Raw genomic sequence first — 15,897 nt, 5'->3', positions numbered from 1 at the left:
TTTGTGTTTGGGGAGGGTGAGAGGGGAGCGGGAAGGAAGACAGAGAGTAGAAGATATTATCAAGCCAGTGACTGCAATGAGAGCTTGGAGACTCAGGGTCATCCCACCCGAGGAGTGAGGAAGACTGGGGTCTTTTTCGGTCATTTCCCAAAATGTGTTGGCTGAGGCTGCTTCTAGGATGGGGGCATGAGCTAGTTTTCTTGCACTTCCAATCTGCTCAATGGGTGGTGTATTCGGCCCTTCTTTCACTGCTATAAAGAAATACCTGAGACTGGGTAATTGATAAAGAAAAGAGGTTTAATCGATTCACAGTTCTGCAGGCTGGACAGGAAGCCTGACTAGGGAAGCCTCAGGAAACTTACAATTATGGTGAAAGGCAAAGGGGAAGCAGGTGCATCTTACACGGTTAGAACAGGAGCAAGAGAGAGAGAGAGAAGGGAGGTGCCACACACTATTAAACAACTTGATCTTGTGAGAACTCACTCACTAGCATGAGAACAGCACCAAGAAGAGGATGCTAGACCATTCATGAAAAACCATCCCCATGACCCAACCATCTCCCACCGGGCCCCAGCTTCAACATCGGGGATTACAATTTGACATGAGATTTGAGTGGGAACACAGATCCAAACCATAGCAGGTGGGGAAGCAGGCTCAAGGGATAAGAGAATGCCATGGGGAAAATGAGCGCGTGTCTTGGCACCCAGAGGTTGGACCGTCTTGCACTGACTGATACTGATAAGGAGATAAAGTCCACGCCATATTGGTGAACTCCAGGAACATGCTTCATTTTTTTTCACAAGCAAGCAACGGCATCTTTTATATCTAAGCAGCAAGACAAGCTGCCATCTTGTTTATCAATAGATCTAACATCTGCCTATGAATTCCTACATCTCCTATCTGTGTGTCTATGAGAATAGCCAAGTTGCCTCTTTGCCTTGAGAGGAAAGGATGGATGGAAAAGAGTTTGAACACTCCAGGTTTGCTGGAGGGAGTGATGACATCTGAACAGAGGAGTCAAAGTGTTACTAGAAAGGGGTCCCAATTCAAACCCCAAGAGAGTTCTTGGATCTCATGTAAGAAAAAAATTCAGGATGAGTCCACATAGTGAAAGCAAGTTTATTAAGAAAGTAAAAGGACTGGGCAGGGTGGCTCATGCCTGTAATGCCAACACTTTGGGAGGCTGAGACGGGCGGAATGCTTGAGCCCAAGAGTTTGAAACCAGCCTTGCCAACAAGACAAAACTCCGTCTCTACCAAAAATACAAAAATTAGCTGGGTGTGGTGGCGTGCACCTGTGGTCCCAGCTACTTGGGAGATCGAGGTGGGAGGACTGCTTAAGTTCAACAGGTTGAGGCTGCAGTGAACTCTGATTGTGCCAATGGACTCCACTCTGGGTGACAGAGTGACATCTTGTCTCAGGGAAAAAAAAAAAAAAAGGAAGGAATAAAACAATGGCTACTCCACAGACAGAACAGAAGCATGGGCTGCTTGACTGAGTATACTTATGGTTATTTCTTGATCATATGCTAAACCAAGGGCATTTAGCATATAATCTAAACACCATATTATATGCTAAATGTAAGAGTTTTCTGGGAAACGGGAGTTTCTATAACTGAGGGTTCCTCCCCTTTTAGACAATATATGGTAACTTCTGGATGTTGCCATGGCATTTGTAAACTGTCGTGGCACTTGTGGGAGTATCTTTGAGAAGCAAATTTATTAGAATTAGAATATAATGAGTAGTGAGGATGACCAGAGGTCACTCTCGTCACCATCTTGGTTTTGGTGAGTTCTGGCCGGTTTCTTTACTGCAACCTGTTTTATCAGCAAGGTCTTTATGACCCGTATCTTGTGCTGACCTCCTATCTCATCCTGTGACTAAGAATACCTAACCTCCTGGGAATGCAGCCCAGCAGTTCTCAGCCTCATTTTGTCCAGCTCCTATTCAAGATGGAGTTGCTCTGGTTCAAATGCTTCTAACAAGAGAACATGTTGGGGTGGGCGTGGTGGCTCACACCTGTAATCCCAGCACTTTGGGAGGCCGAGGCGGGTGGATCATTTGAGGTCAGGGGTTGGAGACCAGCCTGGTCAACATAGTGAAACCCTGTCTCTACTAAAAATACAAAAAATTAGCTAGGCACGGCGGCGGGCGCCTGTAATCCCAGCTACTCAGGAGGCTGAGGCAGGAGAATCACTTGAACCGGAGAGGCGGAGCTTGCAGTGAGCCAAGATTGCACCATTGCACTCCAGCCTGGGGCATAAGAGTGACGCTCTGTCTGAAAAAAAAAAAAAAAAAAAAGAGAGAGAGAGAGAGAGAATGTGTTGGTCATGCACTTCTTTGGCCAAGAACCTATGTGTGAGTCTAATAGTGAGAAAAATCTAACACTGTTCACTCCGTCTTGCTTCTTACCTCACAAGCTAACTGCGTTTGCTCATTCCTACAAATAGGCCAAGCTAATCATGAATTCAGATTATGGCTTAACTTTAAAGCAAGAACGATCATAGTCCCTTCCCAAAAATAACCCCCAAGGGGATCAGGAGGATGTACACAGAAGGAACAATGCTATGTCAAAGATTTATAAGAGCACTGTGACCTGACCAAAGATGAGGAAGTTCCACAAGGCCCCCTGGACCATAACAGCCGCCCAGATGTCTACAATCATTGCTCACCTCCTGCCCTCTATCACCCTCCCTCTCCCTCTAGCATAAAAGGAGCCTAAAATTCTATTAAGATGGTTCTTTCAACCCAAATGCCCATCAGTGATAGACTGGATAAAGAAAGTGTGGCACATATACACCATGGAATACTATGCAGCCATAAAAAAGAATGAGTTCATGTCCTTTGCAGGGACATGGATGAAGCTGGAAACCATCATTCTCAGCAAACTAACATGGGAACAGAAAACCAAACACCGCATGTTCTCACTCATAAGTGGGAGGTGAACAGTGAGAACCCATGGACACAAGGAGGGGAACATCACACACCGGGGCCTGTTGCGGGGTGGGAGGCAAAGGGAGGGAGAGCATTAGGATAAATACCTAATGCCTGTGGGGCTTAAAACCTCGATGATGGGTTGATGGGTGCAGCAAACCACCATGGCACATGTACACCTGTGTAACAAACCTGTACAATCTGCACATGTATCCCAGAACTTAAAGTATAATAATAATTTTTGTTTTTAAAAACGGCTTTTTAGGACGGCACTCTTCTGTCTTCTCGACTTGCTGGTTCTTCAAAATAAAGCTGCTGTCCTTACCTTCACACCTTGTCTCTAGACTTACTGGCTGTCATGCAATGCGTGGAGCAAGCTTTAGACGCGACGATGGGAGGGTGAAGGGGGTGGTCACAGGTGGAAGGAGACAGAAGGAAAGGTGGAGAGAATTGGGCAAGTGGGCAAGGTACCTGGCACAGCTGACCATTGTGTGTGATTCTGGGACAGAGAGAAGTGATGGTAGGTAATCTCCCAAAACTATTCGGCAGCTGAAAGACCTGCTCCTTCCCCCAGCCGGCTCCGAGGCACTGCCTTCCTGCACAATGCACAGTAGCCCCCCGTATCTGTGGTTTTGCTTTCTGTGGTGAAAGAGTTTGGATATTTGTCCCCGTCAAATCTCATGTCTAATTGTCATGCCCAATGCTGGAGGTGGGCCTGGTGGCAGGTGTTTGGGTCATGGGGACAGAGCGTCTGTCCTCACAATAGTGGGTTAGTTCTTGCCAGATCTGGCTGGTTTAGTGTTGTGGCACCTCTCACCACCCCCGTGTTGCTCCTGTTTTTCCCGTGTGATATACCCACCCCCACTTCATCTTTCACCGTAACTGGAAGCTTCCTGAGGCCCCCTAGAAGCTGAGCAGATGCTGGTGCCATGCTTTCTCCACAGCCTGCAGAACCGTGAGCCAATGACACCTTTTTTGTGTGTGTGTGTGTGTGTGACGGGAGTCTTGCTGTCGCCCAGGCTGGAGTGCAGTGGTACGATCTCAGCTCACTACAACCTCCGCCTCCCAGATTCAAGAGATTCTCCTGCCTCAGCCTCCTGAGTAGCTGGGATTACAAGTGCCCACCATGACCCCGGCTAATTTTTTGTATTTTTGGTAGAGATGGGGTTTCACCATGTTGGCCAGGCTGGTCTTAAACTCCTGACCTCAAGTGATCCTCCCACCTCAGCCTCCCCAAGTGCTGGGATGACAGGCGTGAGTCACTGCGCCCAGCCCACCTCTTTTTTTTCATATAAATTACCCAGTCTCTGGTATTTCTTTGCAGCAATGCAAGAACAGGCTACAACATGTGGTTTCCGTTATCACTGGTCAACTATAGGCTGAAAATACTAAGATATTTCAAGAGAGAGACTGAGACACACACATGAAAGAGAGAAAGAGCACACCACATTCACATAACTTTTACTACAGTATATTGTTATAATTGTTCTATTTTATTATGAGTCTGTTGTTCATTTTTCACTGTGCCTAATTCATAAATTAAACTTTATCATCATAGGTTTGCTTGTATAAGAAAAGAAACAGGCTGGCCGCAGTGGCTCACACCTGTACACCCAGCACTCTGGGAGGCGGGTTGATCACCTGAGCTCAAGAGTTTTAGACCAGCCTGACCAACATGGCAAAATCCCATCTCTATTAAAAATACAAAAAAATGAGCCAGTGTGGTGGCAGACAGCTATAATCCCAGCTACTTGGAAGGCTGAGGTGGGATAATTGCTTGAACCCGGGAGGTGGAGGTTGTCGAGAGCCAAGATCACACCATTTCATTCCAGCCCGGGTGACAGAGCAAGACCCTGTCTCAAAGAAAAATAAAAAATAAAAATAAATAAATAAAACATACTAAAGGAAATAAAAATATTTTATCTCAAAATATATTTCTTTAATATATTGGGGAGTACTCCTGAAATGCTATCTTTCCACTTCTCGAAAGAAGACATTCATGTGGCCAAAAAAAAAAAAATATGGAAAAACCTCAACACCACTGATCATCAGAGAAATGCAAATCAAAGCTAACAACGAGACACCATCTCACACTAGTCAGAATGGCGATTATTAAAAAGTCAACAATACGTGCTGGTGAGGTTGTGAAGAAACAGGAACACTGTTACACTGTTGGTGGGAGTGTAAATTAGTTCAACCACTGTGGAAGACAGTGTGGCGATTCCTCAGAGACCTCAAGGCAGAATTACCCTTTGACCCAGCAATCCCATTACTGGGTATGTACCCAAAGGAAAAATCGTTCTATCATAAAGATCCATGCATGTGTATGGTCACTGCAGCACTGTTCCCAATAGCAAAGACACAGAATCAACCTAAATGCCCATCAATGATAGGCTGAGTAAAGAAAATGTGGTGGCCAGGCACAGTGGCTCACGCCTGTAATCCCAGCACTTTGGGAGGCCAAGGCGGGCAGATCACTTGAGGTCAGGAGTTCAAGACTAGCTTGGCCAACATGGTGAAACCCCGTCTCTACTAAAAATACAAAAATTTGCTGGGTGTGATGGCGGGTGCCTGTAATCCCAGCTACTCGGGAGGCTGAGGCAGGAGAATTGCTTGAATCTGGGAAGCAGAGGTTGCAGTGAGCTGAGATTGCACCACAGCACTCCAGCCTGGGTGACAGAGCAAGATTCCATTTCAAAAAAAAAAAAGAAAAAAGAAAATGTGGTACATATACACTATGGAATACTATGCAGCCATACAAAAGCATGAGTTTATGTCCCTTGCAGGAACATGGATGGAGGTGGAAGCCGTTACCCTCAGCAAACTAATGCAGGAACACAAAATAAAATACTGCATGTTCTCACTCATAAGTGGGAGCTGAAGAATGAGGGCACATGGACACAGGGAGGAGAACACACACTGGGGACTGTGAAAAGCTCGGGGGTAAGGGGAGGGAGAGCCTCAGGAAGAACAGCTAACAGATGCTGGCTTAATACCTGAGTGATGGGTTGATCTGTGCAGCAAACCACCATGGCACATGTTTACTTAGGTAACAAACCTACACATTCTGCATATGCACCCTTGAATTTTAAATTAAAGGTGAAGAAAAACAACAAAGAAGAAACACTGTCTTTTGTGGGGGAGCCCTGCGTCTGTTGATCTGTAGAGGGTCTGCTGTAAGGCAGCCAACCCTTCTCTTGTCCGGATTAGAGAGTCTGCTGTAAGGCAGCCAACCCTTCTCTTGTCCGGATTAGAGAGTCTGCTGTAAGGCGGCCAGCCCTTCTCTTGTCCGGATCTAGGAGAGATTAACTGAGAGTATGGAGCTTTTAAAGACCTGAAAAGAAATATTCACCATCTCTTCTCTCTGGGGGCTGCTACCTGTGAAGTTGCATCTACACAACGAGTCCACTTTTGCTAGCAAAGCCTTTTCCTTTCTCCCTCCTATAACCTGTCTTGCAGCAAAAACTTGGTTTCGGCTGTGCTCCGAGTCTGCATTCTTGTTTTTTATTTTGTTGTATTTTGAGATAGGGTCTCAGTCGCCCAGGCTGGAGTGCAGTGGTGCAATTACATCTCTGCAGTCTCCACCTCCCAGGCTCAAGCAATCAGCATGCCTCGCTAATTTAAAAAAAAAAAAAAAAATGGGGAGGCAGGCACGGTGGCTCATGCCTGTAATCCCAGCACTTTGGGAGGCTGAGGCAGAGGAATCACCTGAGGTTAGGAGTTTGAGACCAGCCTGGCCAACGTAGTGAAACCCTGTTGCTACTAAAAATACAAAAATTAGCCGGGTGTGGTGGCGCACACCTGTAAACCCAGCTACTTGGGAGGCTGAGGCAGGAGAATCGCTTGAACTCAGAAGACGGAGGTTGCAGTGAGCTGAGATCACACCACTGTACTTCAGCATGGACAACAGAGCTAGACTCTATCTCAAAAAAAAAAAATTTTTTTTGTAGAGATGAGACCACACTTAGTTGCCTAGGCTGGTCTTGAACTCCTAGCCTCAAAGCAATCCTCCTGCCTTGACCTCCCAAAGACATTACAGGCATGAGCCACTGTGCCTGGCCCTGGAAGAGGAGAGAAGGTCTGAAAAGCTTTTCTACTCATCGTGCAACGGCATTTGCAGGTGGCACACTGAAGAGGTAATTAGGTTATTAAGTGGAATTAATGTCTCTGGAAGGAAGGGGCTAGCTATTGTGGGACTGTGGCCCCCTTGTTTTTCTTGAGCACATACCTTCTCTCCTCGTCCACTTTCTCTCCAAGCTATGAACCAGAATGAAGCCCTCATCAGATTCAGCTGCTCCACCTTGGACTTCCCAGCTACCACAACTGCAAGTTAAAAACACCCTCTATTTTTAATAAGCTACTCAGTCTGTGGTATTCTGTGATAGCAACAGAAAACAGACTAAAACACACCCTTTCTACTTCTAGTGCTGACCAACACTTTCTCCTTGTCACAAAGGCTGGATCTGATGCCCTCCGTCACCCTTAGGGAGGGAGGGGTCTCCTCTTCATTAAATATGGCAGTGGTCAGGCCAGATGCAGTGGCTCATGCCTGTAATCCCAGCACTTTGGGAGGCCAAGGCAGATGGATCACTTGAGGCCAGGAGTTTGAGAGCAGCCTGGCCAACATGGTGAAACCCAGTCTCTACTAAAAATGCAAAAATTAGCTGGGCATGGTGGTGCATGCCTGTACTCCCAGCTACTCAGGAGGTTGAGGCAAGAGAATCACTTGAACCCGACAGGCAGAGGTTGCAGTGAGCCGAGATTGCATCACTGCACTCCAGCCTGGGGGACAGAGGAAGACCTTATATTTAAAAAAAAAAAAAATTCTATCTATCTATCTATCTATCTATCTATCTATCTATCTATCTATCTGATTGTGGTCAGAAACAAGTAAATGTAGGGAAGCCATAAACTCAGTAATGAACTAGACTCCTTTTAGGGAGATAAGGCTATTTCTGGTGTGTGCTATCAGAAATTCCGAAATATTCCTTGAATGCCTCTCAGAGTGATATAGTTGACCACAAACCTCCCCCATCTGCTATATCTACTTGTCTTGTCCCCCGAAATTGTTTTCTCCTTGCTTTGCTTTTCCTGATGGGGTCAGGAACCATTCCACCTGGAACTGTGGCATTTGAGAAAACAATGTAAGAAAGAAGGTCACTTTCACCTTACCCTCACGGTTCTTCCTTAACGTAGGTCATAAAAGCTCAGAAGGACTCTCTGATCTTACCCCAGAAGGACTCTCTGATCTTACCCTGAAGCAGGTCACGGGACCCCCATTCCGGAGGTCCCCTCCCTATACCAGGAGGAAGAGAATATCCTTAACTCTGAACACGCAGGGACGCAGAAGAATCTGAACAAACAGGCCCTGCTAAGTTCCCGCAGTTTATTCTCATTAGATCAGATCCTTTTGCCAGAGGTGTGTAAACCAGAGCCACTCCATCTTGAATAGGGGCTGGGTAAAATGAGGCTAAAACCTACTCGGCTGCATTCCCAGATGGTTAAGGCATTCTAAGTCACAGGATGAGATAGGAGGTTGATACAAGATACAGGTCATAAAGGCCTTGCTGATGAAACAGGTTGCAGTAAAAAAAAAAAAAAAAAAAGCCGGTCAAATCCCACCAAAACCAAGATAGCCATAAGAGTGACCTCTGGTCATCCTCACTGCTACACTCCCACCAGCGCCATGACAGTTACAAATGCCATGGCAACATCAGGAAGTTACCCTACATGGTCTAAAAAAGGGAAGCATGAATAATGCACCCCTTGTTAAGCATATCCACAGAAATAACCATAAAAATGGGCAACCAGGAGCCCTCGGGGCTGCTCTGTCTATGGAGTAGCCATTCTTTATTCCTTTTGTCTCCTAATAAACTTGCTTTCACTTTACTCTGTGGACTCACCCTGAATTCTTGCTTGAGATCCAAGAACCCTCTCTTGTGGTCTGGTTCGGGACCCCATTCCTGTAACACTTTTGTCCAGTAATCATACTTCTCCATCACTGTTCACTCTTCATTAAAACTAAGCATATCACATCTGTAATCCCAGCACTTTGGGAGACCAAGACAGGTGGATCAACTGAGGTCAGGAGTTTGAAACCAGCCTGGCCAACATGGTGAAACTCCGTCTCTACTAAAAATATAAAAATTAGCCGGACGTGGTGGTGCTTGCCTATAGTCCTGGCTACTCGGGAGGCTGGGGCAGGAGAATCGCTTGAACCCACGAGGTGGAGGTTGCAATGAGCCGAGATCACGCCATAGAACTCCAGCCTGGGCAACAGAGTGAGACTCCATCTCAAAAAACAAACGAACGAACAAACAAAAAACCAAAACCAAAGCACAAAAATACTCAGATTTCCCTATTTCTTTCTTATGATGGCTTCCATGTCACGTAAAACCTAAATACATGGACCTGCTTTTCTCTTGCTATTCTGTCTTTTGTTCTAGGGGCTTTAGTCATAAAGCCAATGATGGGTGAAGAAAAACATTTCTCTCTCCCTGCTACCCTGCCATTATGGCAGGCCACAGGCAGCACTTCCAGCTGCTCCGTGGATGTGCTGCAACTTGAATTTGAACTTATTTCAAGTTCTTAGCCTTCAGAATGGTCAGGAATAGAGACCATCTTCCAGGTGAAGCACAGCCCCATCATGTCAACAGGTTTAGACGCAATGACACTGGAGAGGCTTGACTGCTGAACGTGAAGAAGAAAAGCGCTTCCTAGGATAGGGTTTGTAAAGGAGCTTAAACTAGTGGTGTTTCCTTGCCTCCGGTCCATGCCAATGCGCAATTCCATTTTGTTTCTCTTTTTACAGAAAAGGCTGGCCCCTGACTCTCTGGAACTGTATGCATGAGATGTTTCTCCTGAATCTACAGAGACTCAAATCCCCATGACTCAAAGGCAGAATCTGTGAAATTTTGCTGTCTGATCTGGGAACAGTTTTTAGGAGGTCATTGTCATCGGTTGATTGGATTTTGAGTTGACCCCCAAAAATTCAGATAAAGAACATGTGTCTGAGCAGCTCTGGTAGGCTGTGCCCTTTTTTTCTTTTTTCTTTTGAGATGGAATATTGCTCTGTTGCCCAGGCTGGAGTGCAGTAGTGTGATCTGAGCTCACTGCAACCTCTGCTTCCCAGGTTCAAGTGATTCTCCTGCCTCAGCCTCCTGAGTAGCTGGGATTACAGGCACTCACCACCATGCCCAGCTAATTACTGTATTTTTAGTAGAGACGGGGTTTCACCATGTTGGCCAGGCTGGTCTCGAACTTCTGACCTCAGGTGATCCACCCACCTCAACCTCCCAAAGTACTGGGATTACAGGCACAAGCCACCGCGCCCGGCCTGCCTTTCTTTTCTTGCATGTCTCTGGCTGGTATTTAGCATGCGAACATGGCATCACTGATACTGTACTAGCCAGCTGAAAAGACGCATACACAGGCTCACACATCAAGTTATTGCCAAATTAATTATTGCTGTAAAAATGCTTTGCACCACTGAGGGGACACAGACCATGAAATTTCCAATGTATGAACTCTAGGCTACCAAATACTGTTTACCTTTGGGTGCTGTGAACCCCGAGGAAAATTCCAGTGATTTGGAGGCAGTCACAAGGCAAAGTGGTCCAAATGGCCTGAACTCAGAATCAAAGAGCCCTTCGTTTTGATCCCAGCCCACTGCTAATGAACTCTATGGCCCTGTGTTGTTTTCTTATCAGCAGACATGAGCTAATAAGTCCAATATCCATGTATCACAATTATTTCCCAGTGAATCAACACATAGAAAGTTATACGACAATACAAAAATGTCAGGTAAAAATTTACTTGTTTGTCCATCAATCCATCTATTCACCTACTCATCCATCCATTCATCCATCTATTCTTCTACCCACCCATCTATCCAGCTATCTATCCATCTGTCTGTCCATCCATCTATCCATCTATCCGTCCATCCATCCATTCATCCATCCATCCATCCATCCACCCACCCACCTACTCATCTATCTCTCTACCCATCCAGCCAGCCAGTAATCTGTCTACCCATCTATCCATCCATTTGTTCACCCATTTATCCATCCATCCACCCACCTACCCATCTATCTCTCTACTCCTCCAGCCACCCAGTAATCTGTCCATCCATCTATCCTTCCAACCATCCATCCACCCACCCATCCACTCACCTATCTATCCATCTATCCATAGATCAATCCATCTATCCCCGCTTTCATCCATCCATTTATTCATCTGTCCATTTATCCATCCATTCCTCCACTCACCCATCCATTCATCATTTATTCATCTATTCATCCACCCACTCATCCATTCATCCATTTATTCACATGTATCCATCCATTCATCCATCCACCCAACTATGTATCCACCCAATCGCCCACTCATCTTTCCATCCATCTATCCACTCATCCTCTCATCCATCCACCCATTTGTCTGCCCATTTATTCATGCATCCAGCCATCTATCTCTTTATCCATCCTTACAGCAAGTGATCCACCCATTCGTGCATGCAGATGGCTGTCTGTCCATTCATTCATCCATCCACCACTTCCTACCCTCAGACCCATCTATATCTACCCATCATCCACTAACCTCAAACACTTCATTTGATCGTCTGTGCAGCAGACATGGCATGTAATGCTCAGACATCTCTTAAGGATCTTGGTTGTCCACAAGAACCTCACAGGAGGTCTCTAAGTTGGGTTCAGACCCTGGTAATGAAAAACATAAATAAAAGTGATTTAAAGAAAGCTGATGGAGACCTGACATTAGCAAACAGTGAGATAAAAATGTACGCCTCTGTCCTGTAAAAGAAGTTGGGAGAGTGAGTCTGGGGCTGGCATGGCCATCGTGCTATGTCACCAGCCACCCTGACACCTTTGCTCAATGTGTTCTGCCATGCTTAGAATACAACTTCTGGCTGGGCGCAGTGGCTCATGCCTGTAATCCCAGCACTTTGGGAGGCCGAGGTGTGTGGATCATGAAGTCAGGAGTCCGAGACCAGCCTGGCCAACAGGGTGAAACCTTGTCTCTACTAAAAATACAAAAATTAGCCAGGCATGGTGGTGCACGCCTGTAGTCCCAGCTACTCAGGAGGGTGAGACAGGAGAATCACTTGAACCCAGGAGGCGGAGGTTGCAGTGAGCCAAGAGGGTGCCACTGCACTCCAGCTTGGGCCACAGAGCAAGAATCCATCTCAAAACAAACAAACAACACATATACAACTTCTATCCTGTAGGAGACTTCCTGCTCCAAACTGGCTGCTGGGACTTCAGTCATCACGTCATTATCCCAGGCAGGTTCAGGACGAAGCAAAGAAAGGAAGGGAGGGAGGGAGGAAGGAAGGCAGGCAGGCAGACAAAAAAAAAAAAAGAGAAGTGATTCCGCCTCCAGGAGTGGAGTGCATAGTTTGACTGCTGCAATCCTCAAACCCCTGAGGTGGGCCCTGGGGTGCGGAGCCAGGTCCTCTGGCCTTGCCTGTGTCTGATCCAGGGGCGCAGATGGTCTGGGGAAAGACGGCGTCGCCGCAGGCCTGGCACAACACAAGACCAGTGTTACCGAAGGGCCCCTGACTCAGCCTGCGGTGGCGAGTCGCCAAAGACCAGGACTCAGCCAGGCCACCCAGATAGGGGTCTTACCCCCAACCCCAAACCACGGCCACAAGTCCTCACTCCCAACCCTGTCTCTGAGCTTGTGGCCGAACGTCCTTGGTCCCGCGCAGAGTGGGTATCCGCAGTGTGTCCCAAAGCCCCTCACCCCCGCCATCCCTCTCCACTGAGGGCTCCAGAAAGGACCAGGGGCCGTGGCTCCCTGTCGAGGCCTACGCCTTTCTGAGCAGGGAAGGGATTGCAGTTTGCACCCCTTGGGGAGCGCCCGGAGCGCCCCGCGAGCAGCGGGAAGAGGGCCCCATAGTTTTCCGAGCAGAGAAGCAGGAAAAGTTTCATTTTCTCCCCGTTGGGGCTGCCTGGGAGGGTGTCTGTTAGGAACAGAGAGGGGACAGCAAGGGCGAGTGCGGAGAGGCCCACACCTCTCCAAGAAGGGCAGCGGTTTCTCTTGGTTCCAGGTAGGGACCGCCCTGGGGCGTGCATTTAAGGGGCTGTAAAGAGGGAGGGACCCGCACTTTCCCGGGGGATGCACTTTGCTCTAGTTGGCGCCGTCCTGGGCGTCCTGGCGACGGGCCTGTGGGCGGGGGGCACTCACAGTTTCCTGAGAAGGGAAGGGGGGCGTCCCGTGCTCCCCTCGGCGCCGCCTGGGTCACCTCCGCCCGCCGCCTCCCCGGGGCCCCTCCCCAGGGCCCCTCCTCCGCCCCCTCCCCGGGGCCCCTCCCCCGCCCCCTCCCCGGGGCCCGGCGTTGCCGCCCCTTCCGTGTGCACGTGGAGGCCGGGTTGGGGCGGGGCAGGCGCAGCCCGGGCTGAGCTTGCAGGGCTGCTCCACTCACCCAACCTCTTCGAGTCCTCCGCGGGCTCCGCCCCACCCGGCCAGTGGGGGAGGTTCTGTCCCGCAGCCTTCGCCCGCGCGCTGCTCTCGGGGACGGTTCCTGCTCGCGTTGGGCGCACCATGGCGCGCTGGGCTGCGCTGGCGCTGCTGCTCCTCGGCCTGCTCCGCCCTCTGGTGGCCGCCCCTGGTGAGCGAGCGGCGGGATCCGGGTCGGGGGACGCGGTGGGGCGCGGGTCGGACCTGGAGATCCGCTTGGGGATGTGGGTTGCGGGGTGGTGCGCCCCGCGGGGACACGCGGTCCCTCTTCCCTGCCCGGCGGGACGCGCTGTGCCCACGGGGGCCCAGGTCCGGAGGAGGCGCCCACTTTCTCCCCAACGCTCTTCCTGGGGCCAAGTGGCAGCGGTTTCAGAGGGAAAGGTCGGCGTTTCTTTTGTAAACCAAAAAGTACCTGGGACAAGTCTCAATACATTTGAGTTGATTTGGCGAAGGTCAGGAAGGAGCCCTTTCTCCAAAGGTGATACTGAGGGCTTAGGTACTTAAAGGGGGGGAAGCACGCTGGAGGGGAAAGGAGGAGGAAGGCTCATTTTACCCAATTCACCTGTTGCAAAAGAAAAGGAGCAGGTAGAATAGTCAATTATGTGTTTGTCTTACGCTCACTAAATTGGCACTTTACTAAGATAAGGTCAACAGAGTTGTTGCATTCTTTCTCTGCATCTATCTGCTTGGGAACAGAAGGAAAGACAGCTTTTTGCCTAATTCAGCTTCCAGCTTTATTTATTATTATTATTATTATTATTATTTTGGCAGAGTGAACTGGGGTTCCAAGTTTTAATTTTCCTTCTACACTTTTCAGAATCGCAAGCTCTTAAATTTAGAGGGACCTGGGGAAGAGGTGGCATCCGATTCCCCCCAACCCTGGTGACGTTCTTAGGGATCTCTGCCCCTTTGCATGAGCCCCTCACGCCCCCTGTTATCTCCCCACCGCCCCCCAGGATTCTGGGACCTGGGTCTTTGTTAGGGCAATTGGGGAGGTCTCCCTCCAGCAGCCTCCCGGAGCCACGCCCTGCGTCCCGGGCCTAAATTTGGAATTGCTGGGAGCCTGAGACCCGGGGTGGGGGAGGGGAAGGAAAGTTAGAAAAAATTTTCACTCCTGAAAACGTTCAAAAATCCTTTGCGGGCCGGGCGCGGTGGCTCACGCTTGTAATTCCAGAACTTTGGGAAGCCGAGGCGGGCGGATCACTTGAGGTCGGGAATTCGAGACCAGCCTGGCCAACATGGTGAAACCCCATCTCTACTAAAAATACAAAAATTATCTGGGTGTGATGGTGCACATCTGTAATCCCAGCTACTTGGGAGGCTAAGGCACGAGAATCGTTTGAACCCAGGAGGCGGAGGCTGCAGTGAGCCTAGATGGGACCACTGCACTACAGCCTGGTCAACAGTGTGACACTCTGTCTGAAAACAAACAAACAAACAAAAAATTAGCGGATACAGGCTCCAGGAATTTAAGCCCCTGCGCTGTGCAACAGGTCCCTGTGAAAAGCGACACGTGGGGGTAGAAATGTGCCCCTACCAGATTGTCCGCGTGTACCAGAGGAGAATTCGGAAAACAGAAAAAATACCAGGAAGGAAGGATCACCTGCCATCGCCGACACTGATACCTTAACAGTGTTTTTCTTTATTTTTTATTTTTGTAGGTACATAGTTGGTGTATATATTTATGAGTCTATGAGATATTTTGATACAGGCTTGCAATAAGCAATAATCACATCATGGAGAATGCAGTATTCATCCCCTCACGCGTTTATCCTTTGCGTAGCGAGCAATTCAATTATACTCTTTAACAAGTTTTCTATCCCTAACCTTTTAAAATAAAACAGGGAACCTGCTGGCTGTCCTGTGTTATAAATTCCTTTTTCCACTCACTGGTGCATTTTTGGTCCTTAATATAGTCAGGTGTTTTTTTTTTTTTTTTTTTTTTTTTTTTTTTTTTTTTTTTTTTTTTTTTGAGACAGAGTCTAGCTCTGTCGCCTAGGCTGGAGTGCAGTGGTGCAATCTCAGCTCACTGCAACCTCCTTCTCCCAGGTTCAAGCAATACTCCTGCCTCAGCCTCCTGAGTAGCTGGGATTACAAGCACCCACCACCATGTCTGGCTAATTTTTGTGTTTTTAGTAGAGATGGGGTTTCACCATGTTGGCCAGGCTGGTCTTGAACTCCTGACCTCTGGTGATCCTCCTGCCTCGGCCTCCCAAAGTGTTGGGATTACAGGCGTGAGCCACCACGCCAGCCTAGTCAGGCTTTTAAGTAGAACGGCTTGCAGGCAGTGTCATGTCTGGACTGGCCTTACCTGTAGGGTCCAGCCCTACGGGGCTTGGTGGGTGTTCTCCCGTGTGTGGAGATGAGAGATCATAAGAAATAAAGACAAAAGACAAATAGATAAAGGGAAAACAGCTGGGCCCAGGGAACCACCAAGACACCGAGACCGGTAGTGGTAGCGGCCCTGAATGGTTGGGTGCTGATAAT

The 15,897-nt window shown here is 48.3% G+C and overlaps 1 long non-coding RNA gene across 3 annotated transcripts; it reads right to left on the bottom strand.

The window, feature by feature from the left end:
- Positions 1 to 276: 276 nt before the first annotated feature.
- Positions 277 to 13,226, bottom strand: LOC140710913 (uncharacterized). 3 transcript variants are annotated; one of them, XR_012092094.1, is made up of 3 exons: positions 13,138 to 13,226; positions 11,530 to 11,648; positions 277 to 2,278 (listed from the first exon to the last, which is right to left on the bottom strand). It is a non-coding gene; the product is annotated as an uncharacterized lncRNA (long non-coding RNA). The 3 variants fall into 3 exon arrangements; XR_012092095.1 differs by lacking the exon at positions 277 to 2,278 and adding an exon at positions 4,245 to 4,787; XR_012092096.1 differs by lacking the exon at positions 277 to 2,278 and adding an exon at positions 6,936 to 7,257.
- Between the last annotated feature and the right edge of the window lie 2,671 nt (positions 13,227 to 15,897).

The sequence above is a fragment of the Chlorocebus sabaeus genome, chromosome X (genome assembly GCF_047675955.1).
Source record: "Chlorocebus sabaeus isolate Y175 chromosome X, mChlSab1.0.hap1, whole genome shotgun sequence".
Lineage (NCBI taxonomy): Eukaryota > Metazoa > Chordata > Mammalia > Primates > Cercopithecidae > Chlorocebus > Chlorocebus sabaeus.
Note: the sequence above shows the minus strand (reverse complement) of the source record. Positions and strands in the feature narration are given on the sequence as shown.